This window comes from Peromyscus californicus, unplaced genomic scaffold (genome assembly GCF_007827085.1).
Source record: "Peromyscus californicus insignis strain IS unplaced genomic scaffold, ASM782708v3 Scaffold_12__1_contigs__length_115047231, whole genome shotgun sequence".
Taxonomy (NCBI): Eukaryota; Metazoa; Chordata; class Mammalia; order Rodentia; family Cricetidae; genus Peromyscus; species Peromyscus californicus.
The window spans coordinates 62,962,797-62,986,969 of record NW_026294413.1 but is presented as its reverse complement, the minus strand read 5'-3'; the positions used below and the strand labels follow the sequence as shown (position 1 = coordinate 62,986,969).

Below are 24,173 nucleotides of genomic sequence, written 5' to 3'. Positions count from 1 at the left end.
GCTGAAAGATCAGAGAGACAAAAGAGCAAACCACAGCCACCACCTCTTACCTCACCAACTCCTCAGCCTGAAAGGGGATGAGAGCTCCTGTCTCCTCCAGCCTTACATTCCTCTCTCCGCCCAGCCATATCACTTCCTGTCTCCACCTCCCTAGTCCTGGGATTAAAGGTGTGAGATCCCAAGTGCTGGGATCAAAGGTGTGTTCTACCACTGTCTGTCTGGCTTTGTTTCTCTTTCAGTCTGGATCAATCTTGGGTAGCCCAGGGTGGCCTTGAACCCACAGAGATCCGTTTGCCTCTGTCTCCCGAGTGCTGGGATTAAAGGTGTGTGCCACCACTGCCTGGCCTCTATGGCTAACTAGTGGCTTAGCTGCACACTCTGTTTTTTTGTTTGTTTGTTTGTTTGTTTGGGGTTTTTTGTCTTTTGTTTTTTTTTAAAGATTTATTTATTATGAATACAGTGTTCTGTCTGCATGTATACCTGCAGGCCAGAAGATGGCGCCAGATCTCATTACAGATGGTTGTGAGCCATCATGTGGTTGCTGGGAATTGAACTCAGGATCTCTGGAAGGACAGTCAGTGCTCTTAACCTCTGAGCCATCTCTCCAGTCCCTAGCTGCACACTCTGATCTTCAGGCAAGCTTTATTTGTTAGATCACAAATAAAATATCACCAGACCCCACCACCACCACCAAAAAAAAAAAGTCCATTTTGTGTGGTCCGTGTATTCACTGGAGCATAGTCAAATTCCTAGTGGCCAGCCACCCCTAAGGGAGGATGAGTCTTTCTTACCTGCATCCATGCCAGAATCGGTCAACTGATGAGAGCCTTGTGATGGCTAGAACAGTACAGGACTAGCTCTCCCATGTTCATGCCACTGCCTGCACTGTAGTGCTGTGGGCCACCAAGCTGTGGGACCAGTTCGCTGGTGAGGGTCAGGGCCAGCTCTCCTGAATCCAGGGACATTAGCATGGATTTAGGCAGCAGCCCAACCACAGGCATCTGCAAGGGGTTGTGTGGTAACAATGGCCACAGACATCAACATGGTCCTTGGCCACATCAGGACCATTGACCCACTCATGGCCCTCAGTGGCTGCACGGACCACGAGCCTCAACATGGACTCAGGTGGTTATACATGCCACTCACACGAGCATGGCTCCCTGAGGCAGCAAAGCCTGAGGACATCACCAATGTCAGTGTTCCCCAAGGTCTGGGCAGCAGCATGGACCACCTACACTAACATGGCCTCTGGTATATCAGACCACAGTGGTCCTTTGAGGAGATCTAATCCAGAAGGTGAGCGTTTCCTCATCTCAGGCCTCCATCATTGCCCAGAGCCAGGGGCTCCCACAACCGGGCAGTAGGTTCAGGTTTGCATCTATGTAAGCTCCAGGCTGTTGTAGCGTATCCTCTGGACCTGCTCCATTTTTCTCTTTCCCACCTCTCCATCACATACTTGTTTATTGTAGTGGCACTTGGATATCTACTGACTGCCTGGGGCCCTGTCCCAGGAGGCCTAAATCATCTTTTTATACTATCGAAATTTTTGTTTTCCCATATAATTGACAAATGTTAATTTATGGAAATTTTAATTGTAGGTGGAAGTGACCATCATGAATTTTCATGGAATATCCTCACAAATATTTATAGGCAGATGTGCTTATTGGACACTCTCAATATATTGATAGTTATAATTACAGCTAAGCCTTTTGACTATCTAATGGAATTGTGCTAGGAAGTGATTCCCAGTATTTGGGGAGTACTGTTTTATTGTCTTGGTAGTAACTGTTCTGAAGTGTCCTCTTGCCTACTGTTGACTCTAAGGCCAGATCCATACCTTTGATTGATTCTTCCTGTGTTCATCAAGCATGTGAGTAGTGGTGTGTGCCAGGCCTGCTTGTAAGCTCCAGGGGTAGAGGAGTGAAAGACGCCAAGTCAAACAGTGCTCCTATGAGTGTGCGTTCATTTGATCAGCCCGTCTGGGTTAGTTGGGTAGTTGAGGTGCTGGTCTGGGCTCCCTCTGCTCAATGCTTGATGGCATTCTGGTGCATCAGTGAACAGCTCGCCTGCTTTTAATGAAGAGCATATGCTAATCTCGCCTTAGTGTCCTCCTTGCTCCCTCTTGGCCCTTCTCTATCTCTGCTACATCTAGAACGGTTTGTGTGTGGCTTTTTCCTTGCAGTAGGGTCTGGCTATGTTGCTCTGACTCTTAAACCAAAGTCACTCTCCTCCTGCAGCCTTTGGAATAACTGGTACTGTAGGCATGCGCTACCACATGCCTGGCTAGAACTGTTTTAAAGGGCTCTCATGTGGTAGTTCATTCAGTCTCCTTAGGAATCCTCTGAGGCATGAACCATTATCATCTCCATTTTATAGGTGATGAAGCAGGTCAGACCCCCTGCTCCTGCTGGGAGTAGTGAACAGAAGAGCCAGGATTCAAGCCTAGTCCTGCAGCAAAGATCAAGCTTTTCAGGAGCCCGAGAAACAGACTCCAGGCAGAAGGGAAATGAATTGGCTCTAGTAGTGGATTGCATACTGGTAGTACACAGTCCCGTGCGGACAGCCCATTTCACTGGAGAAACTGCCTGCTCGTGGTGATAGTTTGTGTTATGTGTGACATCTGTGCTTCCTTGGGCTCTAAAGGCTGTCTGTCCTCACATGAGTATTAATTTCCATGCTGTTCAGCACAAGTCAAAATTTCATTCTGTTCATGGTTCTCCTGACTGCTCTGATTTTCTACTCTTCCCCTGACCATGCTACACCCTCCTCGTACAAATTCTGTGCTTCACCTGAAACACTTTTGAGCTAAAAAAAAAAAATGATATTTTTTTTGCACTCAAATTCCCATTCTCATAAGATAAAAACAAGTCCATGGTTTGGGCTACAGCTGCAACATTTAGATTCCAGTTAGCACCAACAGTAACTCTGCTTGTATACTATTTTATATTTCTCTTCATGTTTTCCCACCAGATACTACTCTTGATTCATAAGATATATTACATGAATGGGGGAGGTCTGCAGAGAGGTCACAACATCTGTTGTCACTTAAGAGTTGGATTTATAAGACAAGACCCATAATGACTACTCAGTTGTATGCTACAAGCCTGCACTGAAAATCAGGATGTCAGATGCTGGCATTTGGCCTTGACTTCTGGGTTTAACTGGTAGAGTTGCTGAGCTTTGTTCTATACAAGTGAAGCACATGGTGGAGACCATCTTCTTTCTCCCACCTGGCTCTTGTCCTCCCCTCTTGTCATCCCAAGAGTGCAGTGGGTAGACAGTACAAATGGGAGATGCTTTACTATATCCGTTCAGTATTGACCAACAAGCTTTGTATGGGACAAGACAAAACAGATTGCCAGGTGGGGTTTAAATGAAACCGGTTTGAACTCTCAGTAGCAGTGGTATGCTTGATAAGATAAGCTCTAAGAAGTGTTAAAGCTCAAAGCCTTCTTGGGGTGTGGCGGGGCTTCTGGGTGCCAGCAGAGAGCTGTCCCTTTCAGAGCAAGTCTGCAGATCACATTCAGGAGTAGCAGGAGCAGCTGGTCTCCTGACTCCTGCCAGTCTTGACCCTAGAAGTAACTGCAGGGACCAGTCCCCTCTGCCTGCAGCCACTGGTCCTGTCCTGGAAGCAGTCTCTCTAGCTCCCTCCCTGCCTGGGGCGGCAGAAGATTCAGGTGTGGGGAGACTCTGGAGAAGTCTTTCCTGTCTGGTGAGGGATCTGGCTGGCAGCTGGGCACTGAAGCCGGCTCACTTGGCCCCCGCAACTGCTCTGGTTTTCCAGCTTCAGACTGCCCAAATTTATACAGCTAGCTGCTAAGGTAGGTCCTGATAGGTAGATAAGATGAAGAAACAGGACCAGTCAAGGAAGAGCTGTCAAACCTGGAGGCTGGAGAAAAATCCTGAGCCTGCCAAAACCTGCCAGAATCCTGCAGTCAGGTCCGTGGGTCTCTCTCTCTGCTGTTGCAGAGGTAGGGCCGGTCATAAGGACTTCCCCACTGCCCCTGGATACTGCAGCACTCTGCAGGCTGCCTCCTGCTTCCCCACTGTGTGCAGCTGGGTCCTGCTCTGATTGGGGTGGGATGGGGTGCCGTTTTGTTTGTTTGCCTCAGCTGAGGCTGCACTAAGGGTTTTCAGTAGCTGAGCCTGCTCTGGGTGGCTCCTTTGCCATCAAGGCTTGAGCCTACCAGCCATAACGAAGGTGGGGGCCACTAATCCCCTAAAGCATAGTTGATCTAGTTGGCTTTACTTACTTAGGAAAAGTCCCGTTTTCTTAGGTATTTTATATATATATTTAACTGCTTCTAAATGAGAAGAATTAGATAACAGAAAACAAATAGCATGCCTGCCTCCAGACTCCGTACTTCTCTACCAAACCCGGCCTTTGTTTGCTGCCCTGAGGAAAGGACGGTTTCAAGTATACCGCTGCACCATTTCTCGGGGCCTCATGCCTCTGCGTGGGGCATTTTCAGAGAGCGCAGAGAAGACTTTGGATCCTCAGTAATAAACACTGCTCCTAAAAAGCAGGTGCACTTGAGATCCTTAAGTTCTCCACAGTGATCCAGCTACTTAACCACTCAGTCCCCCCAGGAGACAGCCCCAAAGAGTTCACAGTGGTGCCTTTCTTTTCTGTCTCATTTGGCCAGCTCATCAGTGAAAGCCCACTGCCAGGCAGTCATGTCTCTGCTGCTCCAGCTGCCAGGTGGCGGCACATCACCCAGTGTTTCTCACAGGAGACAGAAGGCTGCTCTGAGACTGGGCCTTTCCCCTCAGGGATGATGCACCATGGTCAAATCAGTATTTCCTCATTGGAGAAGTGTGGCAGAACAGAATTGGATTTTCAGTTCCTAGATCTGCCACTGTTTCTAGGCAAAGTCAGTCTCCCTCAGTGAGATAAAATGAAATTGATTTGGAAATACCGTCGCCTCTGCTGTCTTGTGGAGGGGTATGTGTGGTGGCACACGTGCATGTGGTAATGAGTCAGAGCTTCCTAGACAGTTGGGCTCTGTGGACTTTTAAATGCATTCATAGATCATATAAAGAAACATGTCACAAGCACCTTATTTAGTGCTGAAGCTCCCAACTGAACATGGTGTCGCAAAGCCCACTGACTGAAGCCTGTTGCTAGAGTTTTTCTGCCTGGCCCACAGTCAGGGCAAATCTCTCTCACCCGCCAGTCCCAAGCCGCTCAAACCCGATCAAGTAAACACAGACACTTACATTGGTTTCAAACTGTATGGCCGTGGCAGGCTTCTTGCTAACTGTTCTTACAGCTTAAATTAATCCATTTCTATTAATCTATACCTTGCCACGTGGCTTGTGGCTTACCGGTACTTTACATCTTCCTTATCCTGATGGCGGCTGGCAGTGTCTCCCTTCCCAGCTTCCTGTTCTCTCAATTTTCCTCTCTGTTAGTCCCGCCTATACTTCCTGCCTGGCCACTGCCAATCAGTGATTTATTCATTGACCAATCAGCAACATATTTGACATACAGACCATCCCACAGCACCTCCCCTTTTCTTTTCTTAAAAAGGAAGGTTTTAACCTTTACACATCTCCAAAGTCAGCTTGGTATATTTGGGAATTTGGGCGTAGCTTCTCTTACTACTTCCTGCTGGAGGGGGGCGCTGTATCTTCTGGGGAAACAAAGAAAATTTTAGGATCATGGAGTAGTCCGTGAGGCTGTATCATCTGAACCAGTTGCCTTCAAACCATTCTGGATGTTGGATCATCTGGGCCATGGTGTCATCGGAGACCTTTCAGGGGGTCTTGGCTGGTCAAACCTGATGTATCTTAATCTGGAACAAATCCATAGCCTCTGGCTTTCTGTGGGAACAAAAGAGACTCTTTTCCAAAGCAACATATCCTTATATCCAAATTTTGAAGTCAAGGTATCTTTAAAATATACATACTGGTTTAACTCAGCTTCCTTTACAATCAAATATCTCTCTGTAGTTAAGAATCCCAAAGACAACACAATCCAGACTCTCTGTGTAATAGTCATCTCTACGTGGCTTATTTTTTATATTAATTTTACTGTCTCTTTAAAGACTTTATTTTTTAAAACTATGTATTTGTTTCTATACTGTATATATCACCTTTTTTTGTCTCTTTTAAGCCTACGTATATTTTACACACATTTTAAACTATTACATCTGAATCTGTCTTATTGTGTATCTATTGCTTTAAGCTGCAGCAGCTGTGGCTGCTGGCTCCGCCCACCTCACCTTCCCAACATGGCGTGGTACTTTACCACCAGCTCTGGGAGCTATCGTGGATCTATGCTTTTATCCAAGCAGCGTGTAGCCCAAAAACCTCTTTTGTTTTGTACTAGCAAAGGCTAAATCCACAATGTAGCCTAATGTGCCATTTGTAGAGGCCTCATTCCCGCCATACTGCAGGTCGAGCGTGCACGCCAGCAACCCGCCAGTAGCTCAAACCGGCAGCTGCTGCTCATTTGAGAGAGACAATTAGGAACTGTTTTTAGCTCCGTTTTAGAATCTTTTTTTTCAGGTTTTAGGTGGAAACTCTTGCCACCACGTTGGACGCCATTTGTTGCTAGAGTTTTTCTGCCTGGCCCACAGTCAGGGCAAATCTCTCTCACCCGCCAGTCCCAAGCCGCTCAAACCCGATCAAGTAAACACAGAGACTTATATTGGTTTCAAACTGTATGGCCGTGGCAGGCTTCTTGCTAACTGTTCTTACAGCTTAAATTAATCCATTTCTATTAATCTATACCTTGCCACGTGGCTTGTGGCTTACCGGTACTTTACATCTTCCTTATTCTGATGGCGGCTGGCAGTGTCTCCCTTCCCAGCTTCCTGTTCTCTCAATTTTCCTCTCTGTTAGTCCCGCCTATACTTCCTGCCTGGCCACTGCCAATCAGTGATTTATTCATTGACCAATCAGCAACATATTTGACATACAGACCATCCCACAGCAGAAGCCCACTTTCTGGTTGCCATTTTAGGTAAGGCCACGCCCTCTCTGTGTAGTGTGAGGGAAGGTTTTGACTTTGCCTCCTACACCCTGCTCAGTTTCTGCGTTTCATTAAATGTCGAATTTCTGAGTACTTTTGCCTAAGATAAAACACGAAGATGTGGCATTTTCATTCACATTGCTCTTCTCTAAGATCCATACTGGAATCTTAAGTTGTGCTGTGGTGAGCACTAACCAGAGTTCAGTTTCCTTACTATCATTTTAGATTATGTATAGTTTTCTAAAAAGATCAAGAGCCCTGAGCTGGTGAGTATCCGGCCAGGGCTAATCTGTCCTTCCTGGGAAGCCCAACGGTTTCCCAGCAGCAGGAAGAGTGGCCCTGAGTGCTGGAGGTGGAGACTGTCAGCAGTTGTGAGGGACAGGTGAGCCCCTCGAGCAAGCCAACAGCCCGTCCTCCCTAAGACTTTGTCCTATGCTTGTGTTCTCTGTGCCCTTGCTGAGTTTGGGGGTTTAAATTTACTTCATTTTCCATAGTTTTTACTAACTCCTGAGAGGTCATCGTGCCAGGTCCTTTTTTGAGTGTCACCTCCCTTCGTGCCCTGTAACAAGGGTCTCTGTTTCTATAAAGAGGTCCCCACCCCTTCACTTGAAAGTTGCCTCCCTGCAGGAGTTCTGACCTGATTGATCTGTAGATCATGGAATGTGGCATAAGCCTTGAGGACTCCAAGTCTGTGTCGTCTGCTTTTTTAAATGTTACAACCCAACTGTTCCCATTGCCATTTAGAGTCCCCTCTGGCCTCTGACTCTGTAGGGGACCCTTCTTCCTGTGGCTTCCTCTGAGCACTCTCCACTCCCTGACAAAGCCTCCCACTAACTTACCATGTGTAGCAGCAGTGAGTGACCACAGTGACCCTAGAAGAGAGACTGGCCAAAGCCCTGGGCCCTACAAACCCCTGTGCTCTGCTACAGCCCCTTCTACAGACAAGCTCAGCTTTATTTTCATGTCTCTATGGCCAAGAGTGATTTGCAAAGTGATAACTGACTGTGTTCTAAAGAGCAGATAAGAGGGAAAAAAATAGGAGATAAATGAGTCAATTCTCAGGAAACAGAAACTCCCTTCCCAAGTGACTCACAGGACCAAGGCCTAGAAGCCCGCAAGGCCTGACCTTAAGCTGATTAAAATTCATTTACTACTTAGTATTTCCGCAGATCTTTATAGGAACAAAAATGCATTCACTTTGCCATAATTATTCTGAATCATCTCTTCTAGCTCATTAGATTTTATTTATGTTCACAAAAACAAACCAAAGGATTATGGCTTAGACTCCCAAAGGTCACTCCAAGGAGATTAATATAAGCAATCAACTTAGATATTTACCCTTCTTTAAAAGACTTCTTAAGACCAGGCATGGAAGACTCCCAGCACCAAGACACTGGGTCACACCACCCACCAAGACTTCATACCATTTACCCAGAGACAGATTTACACCATCCACACAGACATGGGTTCATACCATCCACTTAAACTTGGGTTCTCACCATCTACCCAGAGACAGATTTACACCATCCACCCAGGCATGGGTTTACACCATCCACTCAGACACCAGGTCACACCATCCACCCAGACATAGGTTCACACCATCCACTCAGAAACAAGTTCATACTATCCTCCCAGACATGAGTTCACACCATCCTCCCAGATTCCAGGTCACACCATCCACCCAGACATAGGTTCACACCATCCATGCAGAAACAAGTTCATACTATCCACCCAGACACCAGGTCACACCATCCCCCCAGAGACAGGTTTACAGCATTCATGCAGTAAATATGGGCTCACTTCATCCTCCCTGAAATGGAGCCAGGGCTCCTTGGGGAAATGGCTGATTCTAGGCCCAGAACCGGGGAGACTTGGAAATGATCCAGGAGCATCTTGGGTGCCATAAAATGAGTGTGCCCCAAAGCACACTCAGGAGTGGAAGTGTGTCATAAGCAGTGAGCTTGCTGACAGAGCCCCCAGTGGCCAAAACCAGGAACCCAAGCACCTAGGTCAGTAGGGCCATGCCCAGGGAGAACCGGAGTCTCAGATAAGGATCTGTGTGCACACTGACACAGACAAGCGAAGGGGTGAGTGGACGGAGCAGACAGATTCCCATGGAGAGGGATTCTCATCATGTATGGCACCCACCCCTCCCCCAACTTTAATCTGTGCCATGTGAACCCACTCACACCCCCCAAATACTGTGGGAGAGGAACAGGTGGAGCTTCACTCACAAGTTTGGCAGATGGCATCTCATCCAGAGGGTGAGGAATGGCTGCAGTGACAAGTTGTGAGGGCACTGTGTCCCTGATGAAGAGAGGTGTGCTGCCTCCGTGACTTCTGTCCCCAAATCACACCCTGTTTGATCATGAGTAGATCAGATAACCCACTAGGAAATCATTCTGCCTCATGCCAGGGCAGCACTCAGCAAAACTGTTAAGGTTGTGGATAAGGATGAGAGTGTGGGAGCCTACAGAGGCAAGACTAGTGTAGGGTGCTCTGGGTGGGACTTGGGACAGAAAAAGGCACTAGATAAAAACATGATGAGAAGAAGGCACACATTTCGTCAGTTATACTCTGTATTGGCCTTTTAGTTGTAGCAAATTGCCATCACAGCATAACATGCTGACCACTGGGAACTAGCTAACCCTGGACCATATGGGGGCTCTGTCCATCACAGGTTTTAGTAAATATTGATGGCCTACTCGTGATTAGACTGAAGCTGTGATATGGAGCCACCTCTTCCTGCTTCCTGGCAGCCGTTCCCACTGTGGCAGGGCGGGGGAGTGGAGGCACGTAGGTTCGGTTAGAGTAATGTGATACAAATGGAGCTGGCAAGAGCAGGCAGCAGGCTCTGCAGGGCTCTGCAGACACCGTGGAGACTTTGGGCATTCATTTCAGGACTGTGAGGAACCACAGTGTCCTAAGGCAGACTTATTTCTGACAGTATCCCTTGGCTGTCAAGGACAGATGCCCAAGCAAAAGGCAGTAGGAAAGGTTAAGTTAAATAAACTGCTGGCTGTTGGAGAATGGGCATCTGGAGGGAAAGAAAGAAACTGAAAAATATTCATGGAATAGACTCGGTGTGTCCTGGGATTTGGCATTGGAGTGAGGGAGTGAGATGTCGTGATGAATTCTGTTATTTTATTTATTTATTTTTTTAAGCTCCAGGCTTTAACCCCAGAGAGATCATCCTGTTGTTATAGCAACTGAGAACTGTGGGATACAGTTGGGCCAGCAGAGTGTAATGTATAGACACTCAGTCACCGTGTAGAGTTCAGAGCAAGGAGTGCCGAGCCTAGAGGGTTCAACCCCTGCGCTGCTGAAGGAACCCAGATAAAGCTCGGCCTCCACCCAAACAGTGCTGGTGGTGGGAGCCTGCTTTTCCAGAAGTCGGGTCCATTTCCCAGTTACACAGCTCCTGTTGACAAGATGGCACATTTACTCAAACTGGTGTAAACTGTTTAGTCTGCTTTAAAAGTTTGATGTCTTACCAATGCATCATCCAGGTATTGAGCCTTGGTGGTGGTGGTTGTTTTGGGTTTTTTGTTTTGTTTGATAATACAGTTACTAACCTAACATAACCAAATGTGCTTATTGTTTGGCTTTGCTGCTGCTGTCGTTTGTTCAAGACAAGCATGCTGACAGTCAGGGAGCCATAAGACCTGTCTGTCAGCAGAAGGACAGCTGACATCTGAAGTAGGAATGCTAAATAAACAGTCACTAGTCAACACCAGCTTGACTGATTTTCCCTGTTGTCAAAATGTATGCGGGGCTATTTAGGAAGGGCACTTACATGATTTTTAGCACTAAAAATTAGTAGTTCTTATTTACAGTTTTAAAAACATGCAGTTAACTTTTAGTCATGCAGCCTGATTAATCCCCAAATGTTGGCATTGCGGCAGGAAGCTGGCATGCTCGGTAGGTACATGCTGCCTTTGGATGGTTATTATTCTGAAGTTTATTTTTTAATGTCTGTTTGCTTTTTAATTTTTTAATCAAGTGGAATTTTCAAGAAGAGATAAGCATTAACACATGACAAGTTCTGCCTGTCTGAGCCAGCATCTGTGCCCCCAGGGATGGAGGCCAAGCTTCAGCAGATGCCAGAACATGCTCAGAGGCCCAGGGCCTGGGCTCTTGAGCGCCTTCCTGAAGTGTGCTGTAGGACGTAGGAAAGCCCCTCACATAGAGAGATTAAACAAAGCCGGGCGGTGGTGGCGCACGCCTTTAATCCCAGCACTCGGGAGGCAGAGCCAGGCGGATCTATGTGAGTTCGAGGCCAGCCTGGTCTCCAAAGCGAGTTCCAGGAAAGGCGCAAAGCTACACAGAGAAACCCTGTCTCGAAAAACAAAAAAAAAAAAAAAAAAAAAACAACAAAACAAAAAAAAAACATGTAAATAAAAATAGAGGGGTTGGGGCTTTAGCTCAGTGGTAGAATGCTTGCCTAGCAAGTGCAAGGCCCTGGGTTCGGTCCTCAGCTCCCAGGTTAAAAAAAAAAAAAAAAAAAAAAAAAAAAAAAAAAAAGAGAGATTAAACAAGAAGGAAGATGATTCTAGTGATAGTGGTGTGGGTTTTTACCTAGGTCTTAGTGTGTAGTCTAAGTTGGCCTGGAGGCAGTCCTGCCTCCTGAGTGCTGGGAATGCGGGTGTCTGTTGCCATCCCTGGCTAGGACAAGGTGCTTTGTAAAAGTTCTATCATGTCAAGCACGACTAATGCTGGAAGTTAATCATCCTGATGACTCGTGATAGGTTGTTCAGAAGTTTGCAGAGGTTCTGCGTTTCTCTGTAGTGAGAGAGGCCTCTCCTAGCTCTGAACCACCTTACCCTGTTTACCTCTCACTTCATGTTAATATATATTAGTTCACCACATTGGTTTATTTTGGTCTCTGCCCTCAGTAAGATCGGAGTTCTCTGAGTTCTGAACTGGCATCATATTCCTGGTCATATCCACAGCCTTATTCATAAGGCTGTGTATTTTCCAGTGGAGATTTGTTAAATGTATGACTTTAAGGTTTGACTGTGAAATGTCCCCATAGCTCCTGTTTGCATGCTTGGTCTCTGGTTGGTGGTGCTGTTCGGGGAGCTCGAGGAAGCAGACCACAGGGAATGGCTCTTTGGGAGGCTAGCATAGTCCCTGGTTTTTCTGTTTTCTGTACCTTGGAGTAAACAGCTCTCCACCACCCACTCCTGCCATTGTCCCGTCTAAGTGCAAGGTGCTAAGCAACCACAAACTGAACCTTGGAAACTGACACCCATGAGTGGGAACCAGCTCTTTCTGATACACTGAACACTATTAAGGTGTTAACATGTGTTCAAAGTCAATGTTAGTGTTAATGAAAAGTTCTTTCGTTTGTATTGAAAGTGTTAGTTTTCTATAAACAAGAAAAATATGTTGGGGATTGGGCGGTTTGACTCTCTGAGTAGCAAATGTTGGACTCTCCTCTGCTGCCTTGCTGCCTACAGTAGAACTGTCAGGCAGACAGCACCAGCCGTGAACAGTCCATGGACACCTTGAGAAAACTGCAGAAGAGCCCCAGCCAGGGCTGTTTTGAAGGTTTGTGCTAGCTATTTTGTATTGCAACCCTGATGAACCCTGGTTTACCCTGCAGCCATTTCCAGCTAGGCCAGAGGGGGAGCTCTTCCCTTAATGGCTAAGAAAAGAAGGATGATGGTTGGTGCTAAGAGGCAACACTGAGTTTGGTCCAAATAAATGTCTGTGGTTGGTCCAAACAGCCTTGCCCATGTATGTAAGAGGCTGCTGGAACTCACTGCCTGGGTCAGCTGGGAGTAGTCTCTGTGCTCAGGTTCACCTGTTCTCTGCCTTCCTCTGTTAGGCACCAGCCTGGCCTTCACCTCTTTCCACCAGCTCAGCCCCTTCAGTCCACACACCATGTCAGGATCCCTGTTGCCCCTTTCCTGTACTCTGTCCTTTTTGATCACTTTTATCAAAAGTGGAGTCCTTAAATAGATGCTGACATTTGGCTCTTGAAGATGCTGTGTGTTCTTTCCTTTGTAGATCTCTGCACCTGAATGCCACATATAGTTACTCTGTTGTACATAGCCAGTGCTCCATAGGCATAGTGAAATAGATCAGTCTTTCCATTTATATTCTTTTAATGGAAGATTACCAAGTCATCCTAGTAACTTAGTGGAACTATTAAAGAAATGAACATTAAAGTATTTGTAGAAAATGCCATAGGAGCTCAGAGAAGTCCTGCTGCTTGATTTAAGCAGCATGGAATAGTCTGTCCATGTTAGTAATGGAAGTTCCCTCGCAGAACTTTACTGACAGCAGGCCATCTGCAAGCACAGGCCTAGTGTGGCTTGAGTTGTCCTGAAGCCTGTGGCCTGCAGCTCCTCCTTGCCTCCTAGTTCCTTTTGGTGTTGGTTGGTTCCAGGAGCACTCACTTTTCATCCACCACCCCAGGAGCCTGAGGCTGGAGCAGCAGTCCAGTGTTTGTTCAACTGTGTCACTTTCAGGAGTTCAGTGAAAACTCTAAACTAGAGTCCACCTTGATCCCCTATGGTGAATTTCAAAGAGGTGTCTACCCAGCTAGTGCGTACTGCTCTAGAGGGAGTCCTGGGTCTCAGCCCCGCCTGACCCCTCATTGAGCCACCCTTGCTCTGTGTGATGATTGGACAACTGCGTGAAGCAGCACAGGAGGGTGACAGTCTCAGGATACTAGCTCTTGTAAGTCTCCCTCCCCAGCTTGGGGCCTGCAGCCTGCTTTGGGCTGGTGGCATGGGATAAGGACCAAACATACCCACCATTCAAATAGCTACTCATGTATGCTGTCCTCACTTTAGAAAGAGGAAAGTGAACTTGAACTCATAGGATTTGAGATGGAAAGTTGGAAAGTTAAAATAGAGTCGATATTTCAAAGATTCAGATACACGAAAGAGGAAACATGTGGCTCCTTTAAGTGAAAGGCCCTCACAGAAAGAGTGACTGTTTGGGGTCTGGCTTCTTATTCTCTAAATCCTTGCTGCTGGAGCACCAGGAATAAGTGGTGCCTATGCGTACTGGCGTTTTAATGCTTAATCAACCTCTTGGGTCAACCCCCTTTGTGTTCTGTGCTGACTGGACAACCAGATGACGCAGGCTGGGAGTGAGCACCTGTTACCACCACAGAAACTGTTGGGTGCTTTGTGCTTTGACAGGGTAGGGCAGGAGAAGCCCTGCGGTGTGCTGATCTCTTGACAGACCAGAAAACAAAGCCACCTCTCTACCATTAGCCAGAGCCTCTACTACCCTTGATTTTCCCTCTTCTTGATACTTTTTTTGGTTTTGTTGTGGTGGGTCTGGGGGTTTGTGGTGAGGCATGCTGGTTATTTTGTGTCAACTTACTAACTAGAGTCACCTGGGAAGAGGGAACCCCAGTTGAGATTTGCCGCCATTGGCCTGGGCTGTGGGTGTGTATGTAGGGCATTTTCTGGACTGATAATTGATGTGGGAGGGTCCAGCCCACTGTGGACAGTGCCACACCTGGACAGCACAAGTCTGAGTTGGATAAGAAAGCAGACTGAGCAAGCCATGAGGATCAAACCAGTAAGTACATTGCCCCATTGTCCCCGCTTTCGGTTCCTGTTTTTGCATTCCTGCCTGGAGTTTGTACCGCGTCTTCCTTCAATCATGGATTGTAATCTGTAAGCTGAAATAAACCCTTTACTCCCCAGGTTACTTTTGGTTATTGTTTTATTAGCAGCAGCAGAAAAGCAGCTAAACAGAGAGGTTGGTTGATTTTTTTTATTTTATTTTATATAATAGATTTTGATCATATTCTTTCTCCTCCCAGATCCTACCTACCTTCCTATCCACCCAACTTCATGTTCTCTCTCTGTCACACACACATAAATAAAGAAAATCAAAACAGACAAAAAGTTTTTTTAATCAGTAAGACAAAAATAAAATGAGGCAAGAAGTACACAAACATTATGGGTTCGGCTTTGTGTTGGTGAGCTGTTCCTGAGCATGGGGCCTGCACTGGAGTGTGCTTGATATACCCAGTGACACTCAACTAGAGAAAACGGATCTTCTCTTCCCATTAGATATCCATTACAAATAGATTCTTGAGTAGGGGTGGGACTTTGTGTCCACTTCTCCTTTTCAGTGATGAGGTTTTTGTCTGGTTTGAACCCATGTAGGCTTTTGTTTGTATACTGTCACAGTCCCTGTGAGTTCACATGTATGTCAGTCCTGTTGTATCTGAAAGACACTGTTTTCCTTGTAGTCATCCATTACCTCTGGCTTTTACAATCTTTCTTCCTCCTCTTCCACATAGATCCTGAGTCTTGAGGGGAGGGGTTTGATGAAGACATTTAGGACTGAGTGTTCCAAAGTGTCTTATTCTCTACACATTGACCAGTTGTGGGTCTCTTTGTTAATTACCATCTACTGCAAGAAGTAGCTTCTCTGATAAGGCTTGAGTGATTCTCTAATCTACTTTATTTTATTGCTATGTTCTTTTAGCAGAATAATAGTACTAGGTTTTCCCCTAGGCCTGTGACCTATCTATTCTTGGGTTCTTAGCCAATCTTAGCAGTATCAGGAATAGGTTCTATCTCATGAAATGGACCTTAAATCTAATCAGGAAGTGGTTGGTTACTCCTGTAACATCTACGCCACTATTGCACCAGTGGATCTTACAGTCAGATTTCTGTTGTAGGTCACAGGGTTGGTAGCTGGATGATGTTGATACTACTTTTTTCCTCCAGTAGTGTAAAAAGTACCTTCTAGCATCATGAATGCTAGTCAGTAGGGGTGAAGCTTCTAATTTGTCACCAGCTCAATTTCTCCATGGTTGATGACATAAAGAAGCTGTCTTCAGTAAAGACCTACCGTCATATTATAGAAAATAACCAGTAGTCTTGACAGTGGCCTACAATATTTAGGTGGGGAGTCTGTGGGACCCCTTTGGCCAATGACTCAACAAAATATAACTGTTCCTGGCACAGTTAGTAGCATAAGATGTCTAGTTGGGGCATTGTCTCCCCCTTTATATGGTGATTTCACTTAAATTTCTTGCACATATGTCTATATTTTAGGAAGTTTCTGCAGTAGTTGGTGTCTATTTGGCTTTTCAAAAGGCCTTTCGTGTCCATTGTCCCTCCCCACATTCCCTTTTACCTCACTTTCCATCCCTCTCCCCATTTAATCTTCCTATTTTAGTTTCCCCTTTATTTCTTTATAACACTGTACTTTATTTCCCCTTCCTTGGAAGATCCTCCCCTACCCACTGGTCCCTTAGTAGGTACCTAACTGCTATGGTTATTAAGATTATCGAACATGTATCCAAAGTGTAAACGCTAACATCTATCCATATATATATATATATATATATATATATATATATATATATATATGACAAAACATGCAATATTTGTCTATTTTTGGTCTAGGTTACCTCGCTCAGGATGATTGTTTCTATTTATCTGCAAATTCCATAATTTCATTTATCTTAACAACTGAATAATATTCCATTGTGTAAATGTGCCATTTTTTTTTTTTTTTTTTTTTTTTTTTTTGGTTTTTCGAGACAGGGTTTCTCTGTGTAGCTTTGCGCCTTTCCTGGAACTCACTTGGTAGCCCAGGCTGGCCTCGAACTCAAAGAGATCCGCCTGCCTCTGCCTCCCGAGTACTGGGATTAAAGGCGTGCGCCACCACCGCCCGGCTAAATGTGCCATATTTTTAATATCCATTTATCAGTTGATAGATATCTAGGCTGCTTCCAATTTCTAACTATTATGAATAGAGCAGTAGTGAACAAGGGTGAGCCAGTATCTCTATAGTAGGGTATAGATTCTTTTGGTTATATGCCCCAAGTAGCATAGCTGGATTTTGTGGTAGATCAATTTTCAACTTTTTGAGGAACTTTCACACTGATTTCAATAGTGGCTATACCAGTTTGCACTCCCATCAGCAATAAATAATTGTTCCCCTTAGAAGATATGTTCTTCATATCTGCTTAGCATGTGCTGTCCTGTGTTTTATTGATCAAGGCTATTCTAATAGGATGCAGTGTGTTGTTTCTGTTCTTTTTTAAAAATAATTTGTTGACAATTGCTTTGCCTCCTAATATGTGGTCAGTTTTGGAAAAGGTTCCATGGACCACTGAGAAGAAAGTGTATTCTTTAGTGGTTAGTGAAATAGTCTGCAGATATCTGATAGGTCCATTAGATTTATGACATTATTTAACTTCAGCATTTCTCTGTTTTGTTTTTGTCTGGATGGCCTGTCTGTTGGTGACAGTGGAGAATTGAAGTCACCCAATACCAGTGTGTGAGAGTCAATCTATGATTTTAGCTATAGTAGTGTTTCTTTTAGAAACTTGGGTGCCCATGTGTTTAGTGCATAAGTGTTTAGAATTAGAATATCTTCTTGGTGGACTTTTCCTTTACGAGTATGTAGTTTCCTTTCTTATCTCTTCTATTAGTTTTGGCTTGAAATCTATTGTGTCAGCTATTAGAATAGCTATACATACTTACTTCTTGGGTCCATTTGCTTAGAATACCTTTTCCATCCTTTTATTCTGAAGTGATGTCTGTCTTTAATGACTAGGTGTGTTTCATGGATACAGCAGAAGGATGGATCCTGTTTTCTTTTCTTTTTTTTTGTTTTGTTTTGTTTTGTTTTTCAAGACAGGGTTTCTCTGTGTAGCTTTGCGCCTTTCCTGGATCTCGCTCTGTAGACCAGGCTGGCCTCGAACTCACAAAGATCTGCCTGCCTCTGCCTCCCAAGTGCTGGGATTAAAGGCGTGCGCTGCCGCCGCCGCCGCCGCCGCCGCCGCCACCACCACCACCGCCCAGCCAGATCCTGTTTTCTAATCGAAACTGTTAGTCTGTGTCTTTTTGCTGGGTAATTGAGACCATTAATATTAATATGTACCAATGAGCAGTATTTATTGATTTCTGCTTTTTTGTTCATATATGGCAGCCCACTTCCTTTTTTTTTTTCCTTTTGACCAACTGTCCTAGGGGTGTTTATTCCTTGTGTCTTCTTGAATATAGCTAATCTTTTCTTCAGACTGAAGTTTTCCTTCTAGTTCCTTCTGTAGAACTGGATTGGTAGATAGAAATTGCCTAAATTTGGTTTTATTGTGGAATATTTTTCTTTCTCTGTCTATTGAATCACAATGTCAGTCAATAGTTATACTGGGTATAGTAACCTGGGCTGTTATCTGTGGTTCCTTGAAGTTTGTGGAACATCTGTCCAGGCCCTTCTGGCTTTCAGAGTCTCCCTTGCAGTAGTTCTCAACCTTCCTAATGCTGTGACCCTTTGATATAGTTCCTCATGTTGTGGTGACCCCCAACTTTAAAATTATTGCTGTTGCTACTTCATAACTGTAATTTTGCTACTGTTATGAATCATAATATAAATATCTGTTTTTGTGATGGTCTTAGGCTACCCCTGGAAAGGGCCAGTTGACCCCCCCCATGGGGTCGCGACCCACAGGTTGAGAATCACTGCTTCATTGGCAAGTTGGATGTTATTTGAATGGGCCTGACTTTATATGTTACTTGGTCTTTTTCCCTTGCAGCTTTTTCTTTGTTCTGTATGTTTAGTGATTTGATTATTATGTGTCATAGATGGGGGTTTCTTTTTTGGTCCTATTTGGTGTTCTTTATGCTCCTTGTAGCTTGAAAGGCTTCTCTTTCTTTAGATTGGAGAAATTTTCTTCTATGATTTTGTTAAAGAAATATTTTCCGTGCCTTTGACCTGAGTTTCTTCTCCTTCCTCTATTCCTGTTATTTGTAGCTTTGATCTTTCCATAGTGTCGCAGGTTTTCTGGATATTTTGTGATTGGATGTTTTTTAAGTTTGAAATTTTCTTTGACTGGGGTATTCAGTTCTTCTACCTTGTCTCCAACACCTGACATTTCTCTTCCATTCCTTCTACTATGTTGGTGAGGCTTGCCTCTGAGGCTTTTGTGTGGCATGCTGAGTTTTTCCTTTCCAGTTTCATTTCAGCTTGGGTTTTCTTTAGTGATTTTATTGTTTTGTTAAATTCTGCTTTTGTGTCTTGAAGTGTTTTTATTATTCCATTCAGTTGTTTTTGTTTTCAGTCTTCATTAAAAAAAGCCTTTATTCATATTTTCTTTAAGGTCCCTGAACATATTCATAATTGCTGTTTTGAAGTCCTTGTCTTGTGTTTCAGGTAAATTGTTTTTGACTGCCTAACACAGTAGTATTGTTGCCTTCGGAGAAGGCTATTGTCTTGGTTGTTTATATTTGTGACATTTGTGCTGGGGTCTAAGCATCTGGAGTTAGAATGTTTGAAGTGATTCTTGGTGTAATAGCCAGTCTTATTTTTGTTGGGTGGAGTTCTATTCTTTGGTTGCTGTTGCCCACTCTGAGTCCTAGCCAAGTGTGGTGATGTAGGGTCCCTGGGTATCAGCCAAGTGTGGCAGGCATGGGGTCCCTGGTAGAGAGCAGGTCATTGAGAGGAGTCACAAAGAACTGTGACTGGATGGAGATGTGCTGGAAGGCAAGGCTGAGAGGAGCAGCAGGAAAGAACTAGGAACCCTGGGTTTGCACCAAGAACCCAAGTCCCAGGAGAATGGAAGTAGGCTGGGAGGAGGGCCAGCAGGCGGCTGAGGCCAGCCCATGGGTTAGGTATGGAGACACTGAAATGAGGGACAAGAAGGAGGATGAGGTCACCTGCCTGAGTCACAGCCTGGTGTAGCAGCTGTAGTAGAGAGGTTCTGTGCCTTGGTGGAATCACAGAGGAGTGGAAATGGGCAGAATTTGGAAAGCCTGAAAGGGACCACCAGGAGTAACTAGGAGACCCTGAGTCAGAACCAAGAGCAACTGTTCATTTTTGAGACAGGGTCTCATTCTGTAGTCTCTTTCCTCAGTTTTTCGAGGATTGGGATTGCAGGTGTGAGCCAGCATATGTAGCTCCCTCTTGATCTTTAATGTTCAAGTGACTGGAGTTAACAATTTTATTCACTTCATTGCTGAGAATTGAACCTGGGGCCTTGCACTTCCTGGCAGGTGTGTCAGTGCCCTGCACTGTAGACCCAGTTGGCATCTGTTTTGCTAGGAAAGACTAGGAAAATTCCCTGGGAAAGTAACTTTTAAATAGGCAGAATTTTAACATCATTTCTTTTGAACTTGGATCTTAAAATGTTTCCCGGACTGCTTCTGAACTTGTGGGCCCAAGAGATCTTCCTGCCTCACCCTCCAAGCACATGGGACAACATGAATGTGCCATTTTACCCAGCTAGAATTTGAACTTCCTCACCTGTAAATGCTCTGTAAACTGTTGTATGTACTTCACACAGTGCCTGTGCCCGCAGAGTGGGACAGTGTTGATTATAAAGTAGCCCTGTGGAAGAGACAGTGAAGACGCAGCCTCTCAGCAGGTCGCTGCTGCTGCTGCTGCTGCTCTCTAGGTTCCTGAAGCACAGTTGAGCACCTCATACTAAGCTAGGGCCCCAGAAGCTCCTGCCCAAGTGACTTCAGAAATCCTGGACTGTGTTTTCAGCAACTCTTGGGAAGCAGGCTCTCTCCGCAGGAAGGCTGATGATGTAATCAGAGTGTACTGTGTACAGCATCCCTGGGTCTGCCTTATCCTCCTGCATAGGTCACGGAATAGGTGTGATGAAGTCTGACTGCTGTCCTAGTCCTTTAGGGCATTGGGTTCACCTTGAGGTGTGGAGTGGTCCCAGCACTGGCTGACTTAGCACCCCTCTGCTGCCTTCCTGAAGCTCCACCCTCATCCCTGTCTTCTTCGACCCACTTGTCACTTCCTGTTTTTGATGGTTGGTGCTTCTTTTGGTAGTTTCTTCTGAATTATAGAAGCTGTTATTTGTTGTATACATTTGCCCAAGCCCTTCTATTGTGTAACATTTCAGAAAAGTGTCTGGGATTTAGCTTATTTCAGAACTGAGATACCCCCAATAAAATAGCTTCTGGCAAGCAGACTCAATTAGAAAAGTATACCAATGGTTCTATATTTTTATTATGCCCTCTGTAAAGTGCCAGACATTATGGTATACATCTATAATCCCAGCACTTAAGAGGCTAAGACAGAAGTATTGCAGATTCAAGGCCAGCCTAGACTACATACTGAAATTCTCTCTCATATGTAAGGATAAGTAAGATTGGTTAGATGGTTCAAGTGGGTAAAGGACTTGCCATGTAGACCTGGTGACCTGAGTTCAATACCCTTAACTCACATAAAGATGGAAGGAAAGAACCAACTTCACACAGTCATCCTCTGACCGCTACATATGTGCCATAGTGCACACACCACACATACAATAATAGTAAACGCATTCTTTAAAACATGGTTAGATGCATGTACATTTTCAAAGTAGCACATAGATAATATATTTCAATGCTGTGATTTCTTAGTCAGAACATCATAAAGCATAAACAATAGAATGCATATGTGATGTTCTCTGTGTATATGTATGCATGTTCGTGAATGTAAAAGTGTGTGAGGGTGTACATGGGAGGGGGCTTGCAGAGGTCATTGTCACCTGTCTTCCCTCATCATGTCCCCACCTTATTTTTGGAGACAGTCAGGGCTTTTCACGAACCAGCTAAAGTGGCTGGCTGTCAAGCCCAGGGATCCCCTTGTGCCCATCTGTCCAGGGCTGGGGATGCAAGCCAGTGCCCTACACCCAGGTTTTACCTCGGTGTTGGGGATTACACTTGGGTCTTCATGCTTTTGTGGCAAGCATTTTACCACCTGGGGCATCTCTCTAGCCCCCAGATGGTATTGTTTTGGAGGGTGGGGTTTGAGACAGGCTCTCTCTCTCTCTCTCTCTCTCTCTCTCTCTCTCTCTCTCTCTCTCTCTCTCCTGACCCACCTGCCTCTGCCTCCTGAGTACTGGGATTAAAGGTGTTCACCACTGTGCCCACTTCCCATATGTCATTCTTAGTATGAGGTTGGGACTCTACATGATGGACAGTAACATTAGAAAAGCAGGTGTCATTTGTCAGGCACTCTGATTGGAGTCCCGGTTTTCTTGCCCAGTACTCTTGAGGCTTTGAGCTTCTGAGTGGACTGATGCTGGGGATGCACCAAGAGAACACTTGGAACATTCGTCTACAACAAAGTAGATGGTAGCTAAAGAATTGAACTTGGCATCTGGAGAGCTGGCTCAGCAGTTAGGAGCAAATACTGCTCTTGCAGAGGACCTAAGTTAGATTCCCAGCACCCATGGCAGGTGGCTCACACCTGCCTGTAACACCAGTTCAGGGAACCTAACACCTCTGACCTCCTCAGGCACCTGAACGCATGTGCACACACACATAAGCATAATTAAAAAGAAAATGACTCTTTTAAAACAATTTGAAGCTAGCATTTGCTTCCTGTTGGGAATATTGCCACAGAGCATTGGAAAAGGAAAATGTCCTCCAACAATCATTACAAACTATCTTCTAGTATATGAGTTTTTCCAGTATCTTAAAGGAAACTTTTCTGGGTGTAGTGCAATCATTAATAATGAATTTAGGTTGCAAAATTGGCATCATGCACACATATTTCACACTAACGTGAGGTTTCCATTAAAATAATAAATACCCTTATATACTGATTTCCAAGCATTAATGCTTTCCATTGGATCTTAGCTAATAGTCTGACTTTGTTTCTGGAGTTTAGTGTGTGGGAAGCGTTATTAAAGGAGCAAAGGTGATGAGAACAGTAGCACTCACTAACTACAGCTGAAAGCTGTGTTCAGGGTCTCGGACGTGCCGAGTGTTGTGTGCATTGCATGTATTCTTTAATCCTTTGAGCAGTCCGGGCTGCTTAGTAACTCATTTGCCTCAGGTCACCCGGTAGCAAGGACAGAACTTGGATTTGACTGAAGCACTGACTCATCTTGCATGGGCTGGTAATTCCTTCAGCGTCTTTTTTAAGTTATCCCAGGCAGTCCTTGCTTTGGAAGCAGTTGCTTATATGTCCCATTGTATTTTCCCCTTGTTCCTTTGTTATTTTTGATGACTGAATTGCCTCATCAGAAATATACTGACACTGAAAAAGATGCTGTTGAGCTCTCCGAGACCAGTCTGCAAAGTGGTCCACCAGTTAGAAGGATACACCACTCTCGCCTTACCTACAGGGAAATGGCCTTCCAGGAAATTCAGATCTGCCAAGTATGAATGCAGGATGTGGTTCCTGAAGCATGCTCAGTGGTGGGAACCTCGTTTTCTTGAACAGCATTTACCCAGGAGTAAGTAAAGACACGTGTCATGCCACCAGATCTAGAGCTGGGAACACTGGGATTATGGCTCCGTTTCGGTAATAGAGGTAGATGGCAGCCCAGCGTAACAGCCAGGTCAATAGAATCCTTCCTTTTCGCCTATTCAGTTCTTCACCCAGCAGAGCCCCAGAAATAGCTGAGAGCTTTGTGGAAGGAAAAAAATGAAAGAGAGCACCTGCGTTCTCAAGGCTGAGGCCTCACTTTTGTTCCGGGTGCTGAGTTTTTTAAGAGGGTGTGTCTTTATTTAATGTGTGGGCATGTTGGCCTGGGGAAGACATTGAGCTTCAAAAGGCAAAATGTTTTGTAACCCAGAAGTGTAATTGTGAGTAGAATTATTATATCTGATGATGAAATGAGACCTGACTAGTGTGCTCACAGCACGTGTGGGGTTGTACTTGCTGGCCCTGCTTCTTTTGAGAGGTGAACACAGCCCTAACCCCACAGAGATGTAGCCTGTTTGAACAGCGACAGATGCTAACGCAGCTTAGGGAGCAGGCCAGCTCTTCAGTTCAAAGGAAGAGAGGAACCTGACTTGCTGGCAGTTTACATGCTGGTGATGGTCTGATTTCCTCAGGAGCTGATGGTAGATAGTGGGGATCCACCTTCAGCCAAAGGTGTGGGTAGCCACCGCCTTATAGCAAGCAAGAACTTCAAAGGGGGGAAGGTGAGCCCCACACTTGCCCCAGGCTTGGGAGAGACAGACTTGGAATGGGAACTCCAGTCTCATAAAAGTCACTAAGCAGCCCTCAGGCGTCAGGCAGCCTTTGTAGCTGAAGTTCCCAATGGGTCGGAACCCAGTTTGGCACATATAATTATTTTGGCATAAAAAAATAGCCATTAACCATTACAGAGGAGCTTTAGAATTAGTCATGGTATTGAGGATGGCTGTTGAGACCTCCTCCAGAGTTCCTAAGTCTTTTTAAGGTAATCTGTTCTTCTGTAATGTTGGGTTAGCATTTCATCGGATGAACCACGTGCTGC

General features: G+C 45.1%; 1 protein-coding gene across 1 annotated transcript in view; it reads left to right on the top strand.

Annotated features, from left to right (window-relative positions):
* Mipep (mitochondrial intermediate peptidase) overlaps window positions 1–24,173 on the top strand; it is a 131,232-nt gene that overhangs the window by 98,681 nt on the left and 8,378 nt on the right.